The sequence below is a fragment of the Triticum aestivum genome, chromosome 2D (genome assembly GCF_018294505.1).
Source record: "Triticum aestivum cultivar Chinese Spring chromosome 2D, IWGSC CS RefSeq v2.1, whole genome shotgun sequence".
Classification (NCBI taxonomy): Eukaryota; Viridiplantae; Streptophyta; class Magnoliopsida; order Poales; family Poaceae; genus Triticum; species Triticum aestivum.
Genome location: NC_057799.1, coordinates 395432199 through 395437838, shown reverse-complemented (window position 1 = coordinate 395437838; position 5640 = coordinate 395432199). Strand labels below are relative to the sequence as shown.

General features: G+C 41.2%; 1 pseudogene; it reads right to left on the bottom strand.

Annotated features, from left to right (window-relative positions):
- Positions 1 to 3447: 3447 nt before the first annotated feature.
- Positions 3448 to 4622, bottom strand: LOC123049404 (uncharacterized; annotated as a pseudogene).
- Positions 4623 to 5640: the final 1018 nt, after the last annotated feature.

Genomic DNA, 5640 nt, shown 5'->3' with positions numbered 1-5640 from the left:
ACACATAAAAGATATGAATTCTTGGTAGCATCTCAAACCACAAAACAGAACACCGGAAATCTGATATATCATTTCAACACTAACACGAGATGAGAATTGAGAAAGACTAGTATAATTTGCATTGCGATAATTATACAAGATGAGATGAGATGAGAATTATACAAAAAATGTTCACCGTATATTATGAAAAGGTTCACGATGCATTATAAAATTTTCATCGTGTACCAAAAAATGTTCAACGTATATTGAGAGACTGTTCAACCTATATTTACAAATGGTTCACTGTGTATTTGAAATTTGTTCATATTATATTAATAAATTGTTCAATGTATACTACAAAATGTTCATTGTGTATTTGTAATTTGTCCGGCATTTTTGTACAAAAAGGTTTACTCTTTTTAGAAAGTTGCTCATTGTGTATTACAAATGGTCATTGTGTATTCAGAAGTCGTTCAGCTTATATATTCATATTTTTAAAAATTATTCGAAATGAACACTGAGCCAAAAAAAATATGACGGTATGGTTAACCGGATGTACAACATTGACCGCTACAGTACCAAAGTGCTACAGTGTCTCTACGCTGTCTCTTTTGAAGAAAACACCTTCGTGTTTTTGGTAATAAACCCATGGTCCACTTTTAAGACAAATTTTCGCTTTCTCGAAATCAACCCAAAGGCGGGTCTTAAGTCAATTTTTTTGCTTTTGCAGGAAACCCCCCAATATTTGGATTAATCAACCCGCAGTACGTATCAAATGTTTTTTCAATATCCATCTATTTAAAATCTTAACTTCAATTTAACATGTTATATATGGAATTTGATTAAAAAATGTGTAGAATCTGAATATGATGTTATTTTGCCTGTTAGCCATTAAAAAATGTTATTTATGCTGCAATCTTAATCAATAGCGCATGATCAGTCTTTCTTTCATACTGGTGTTGTGCATGATCTGTCTTTCTTTCATACCAGTGTCGCGCATGATCCTTCTTCCTTTTATACCGGTGCAATCTGGATTGAAAATGAGCACCTCGGCAAAATCAAGATGGAAGACAAAAAAACTATAACCATGCATGCACGTCTCGCCAAAACCTCATGGGGAAAAGCAGATTTATCTTCTTATGCAGAGATAGACAACTTTATTGACACCATTCAAACGTATTGTAATTGTGTGAGCATTCAAGCCACCATTAACGAGGGTGGGAAGGAGGATAAGTAGCAACACAGATGGGTTTTCATGTGTTGAAATAAAAAATGTGGACGTATTTGAGTCAGGAGTCATGGTTATTAGGTTATGGGATTGTGTTGTATTTTTTTCTCAAGTTCTAACGCACAAGCTCTTTTGCTAGCATAGTAATAAAACAGAAGAAATAGGGACAAAAAGAGAGGTCCCCAACGATCGTTCTCAGGTGGCTACGATGGTTGTTGGTGTTTCTAGCCACTACGCTAAGGCCGGGTTTGCATTAGGATAGGAGACGCGACCAACTTGAGGGAAAACACTCGGGTTTTTCTGTTTTCTCCTTTTTTTGGTTTTCTTATTTCTTCTTCAGGGTTTTTTCGTCATTATACTTCAGTTTTTTCTTTTGGTTTCTATTTGTTTCTTTCATGTTTTTATTCGTTTTCTCTTCTTTCTCCTTCTTCTTCTTTTTTTGTCTTCTTTCTTGGTTTTCAATGTTTTTGCTTTTTTCTTTGTTTCTTTATTGGTTTACATAGTTTTTCAATTCTGTTTTACATTTGTTTCTTAGGTTTTATTTTTATAATTTTTCTTTGCTTTTATTTTTATTTTCATTTATTTTTCGTTTTCTTTCTCTTTTTGGTTTTCATTCTACATTTTTCGTATACGTCAAGAACATTTTCTAATACACATTTAACATTTTTTAAATACAAAGATTAATACTTTTAAATACATGGTAAAAATTCTATACACATTAAACTTTTTTTGGAAATTCTTGATTAACATTTTTCAAATACAAGTTTAACATTTTTTAACACATGGTCAACATTTTTTCTATACACATTTCCAAATGTTTGATCAACATTTTTTAAATACTTGCTCAATAATTTTTAATTGATTAAAAAAATTATATACATGATTAGAAAATTCTTCATTTTTTAAATATATGGTCAATATTTTTTCAATACACATTTAACATTTTCAAATGCTTAATTATCATTTTTCAAATACTTATTCAACATTCTTTTAAATGCTTGATGAACATTTTTATATACATGGCAAACAAATTTCATCATTTTTAATATATGATCAACATTTTTTATACACATTTAATATTTTGCAAATGCTTGATTAACATTTTTTAAATACTTGTTGAACATTTTCTAAAATTCTTGATTAACATTTTTTGTATTCATGATCAAAACATTTCATCATTTTTCTAATACATGCTCAACGCTTCTTCTATACACATGTAACTTTTTTCAAATGCTTGATTAACATTTTTCAGATAATTATTCAGACATTTTTCAAATACTTGATTAACATTTTTCAAATACATGATCAATTTTTTATACATTTTTCGTATACATGATAAATATTTTCTATATACACATTTAATATTTCAAATGCTTGGTCAACATTTTTTTAATGTTTTTATAGATTGTTTTGTAATATTTATTTAGAATTTTAAAGTATAAACAAAAGTAAAAAATAAAGCAAAAAAGAAAACATAAAAGGTAAAAAAATAGTAAAAGGAGGTTGTAGCCTCCCGTGCGGCTGGGTCGGCCCATCTGGAGCTTCCCCGACGCGAGGCTTGCCTTCTGTCTCACTTTAAGCGAGACATACGGGCGCCTGTCCCTACTCGGTTCATGTCTCCGCCCCTGCCGTTTTTCATCCGTGGACACAAATTATAAGGATAATTACTTTCATGGAAATTACATACCTTCTGTAGTTCTAATATTGACGGTGGTGTGAGTAGAGGATTCTTTGGCGGTTCAGTATTTCTGAAAGGTATATTGTGTTATTCCATCTAGGGACACCACGGTATCATAGGGAGTACAAAACTTACCTATTGATTCCTCCAATACCAACACCTTCATCAGCGAGCTGTTCTCTTTGGTATTTTTCATTTCATTGATGGATGCAAAACATTAAGACGACGGACATGAGTGTCTCGTCCCCGTCTAGACCAACGACTAACAAACGGACTGCGCTCGTCTAATAAGGACCAGATGTGGGCCACGTTATTGTTTCAGAACAAAGAGCACATTGTGTAATACAAAGGAGAATACAACCTGACGCACGAATCTATAGGAAGATGGACTGCACATATTTCAGTAGCATATAGGCCCGGAGCCAAAACGAATATCCACATCTTAAAACACAAAATATTGGAAGCGAAGCTCGTCTAAAAAGATTGCACTACACAAAGATCAGCGTGTAGTTCAAAAAAGGCACACTAAAGTTAGGATATACACGCATGGTGATACTAACACTGAATATAGAGGAATTGACATCGTTAATAATAAAATATATAAACAATTTAGAGTAAACTATAAGAAAAATTGAAGTCACGCCTATAAGTTATATCCCATAGTGCATAACCACTGATCAATCTAGAATTTTGATTTGTCACCTCATATCTACAACCTGTGAGACATCTAATCTACACAAACTATGGGTTGCTAATTCTCACTTGACTGAGTATTTTTACATTCGATTGTGACTCCAAAAATTCTCAGCCCATGGCCACCTTTGAATTGTACAAAGGTACGAGGATGATCATCGGCTGATGGATTATGACCTGCGGCATTACTGGCACCAAGAGTACTGGAGCCGCCTGGTACACCGGATTACGCTGCTCTGCCGTCCGGAATGCCGCCGCGTGGGGTGGTGTATGTTGGGTAGCTCTGGCTGCTGATGTCGACGTGGTGATGATCAAAGAAGCCGTGTCATCTGTCGAGTCTGCCGTCAACAAAGGCGACGACGCTATCCGCCGTGCGAGAGCGGAGGCGAGCGGCGGCTTGGAGGGCGCCGTGCCAGCCGTCGACGTCTCGTACAACGGATTCGGCGACGTCATGATCCGCGGCACGGGAGAGGGAGCGGGAGCGGCCAGGCCCTGGGAGGGCCGCCCGTCGACGTCGGCCGGCTTCGCCGGCAACAGAGCTGGCGACGTCGCGCTACGCCGCATGGGAGCTGGTTTTCTGAGGGACTGGGAGGTCGGCGACGGGGCGGCGGCGGCGTCGCGGAACAGGTAGACCCGGAACCGGCGCCTGTTCTGGTCGTTGAACAGCCGGGCCTGCAGGTCCCGGTAGTGCAAGATGTCCAGCATGTCCCGCAGGTCCTCGTCCGTGTCCACGTCGCAGAGCGAGTCCAGCCCCTCGCCGGAGTAGCAGTACTTGACGGAGAAGTTGGAGAAGCCCGCGCGCGCCGCCAGCAGGTCGCGGAAGCCCCTCGTCGAGACGGACGAAAGGACGTTGAGGAGCAGGTGCTCGCCGCCGACGTACCTCGGCGGCCGACCCTCGGCGCGCTCGATCCTCCCGCCGTAGCTAACTATCAGCTTCACGCGGCGCTGCTGGTCAGCTGCCATGCTCGGTGCGCGGTGTCGCCGATCTTCTCGCGAACGGGATTCCGATGATCTGGTGGGTGGAGGTAGACTGGACGGGGCGTAGTATGGTGCACGGGGAAAGCCACGCTACTGCCGTCGACGCAGTTATATAGGTTGAGCTTTGCCCCCTTCGAGCGAGAGCCGGACCCGGACTCGTGACCGAACGAGATACTATGTCGGAATCTAAACGCTAGGCGACGCGCGCGCGCGCGCGATCCAGCGCTCGCGAGCGGCCGCATCCGAGCCGTCCGTGCAGCGACTAGGGGAGATGAAATCCTTTCTTCGGCGAGCGTGGCCGGCGTAGTCCGGCGACGACGGGCCAAGGGCGCGCGCACGTGAGGGCAGATGGGGACAGGAGCAGCTGGTCAGCGGCCTGAGGATGCAGCCATCCCTCCTATTTTCTCCTCCACAGCGAAACGTGCGTAGATTTGGTCGCCGACGTGTCGTCGGCACCCACGGCGGTGATAGGGGCAAGGATGGAGGTAGAGGGGCTGGGGGTTGCCGGAATCGAATGGAATTTGTCAGCCAAATTCAAATTCCGGCAGCCAATCGAGAGAGAGGGCCAATCGAGATGAATCGAGAGAGAAATTGATGCCCAATTGTATGAGCGAACAAAAATCCACATCCCGCGTGCATTTCCACCGCGATAATGCTCAGTGTGGGGGGCGTTTTTGCCTCTGTCCTAAGAGCTTTGCTACACCTACGTAAAACTACTTAAGAAAATTATGTAAGAGCTGATTTGGCCTAATTTGGTTGGAGGAGAGATAAGGTCAAGCCCCACCCCGTGAAAATCAGGGAGGAGATGATTACTTTCTCCGTTCTTAAATATTTGTCTTTCTGGGGATTTCAACAAATCTACACTTTAAAATATGTCTATGTACATCGGTATGTGGTAGTCCCTTTAAAATTTCTAAGAAAACAAATATTTAGGAACAAAAGGAGTAGTTGGGAAGGAAAGAAACGTAAGCTTAAGTAACAAATTACGTAGGTGTAGCATTTTTGCGGTCCTAATCCTTGGATTAGAGGTGCATCAGCCCATAGTCATGGCTAGGAGGGAGGAAGTGCATATCCGTGGTGGGCA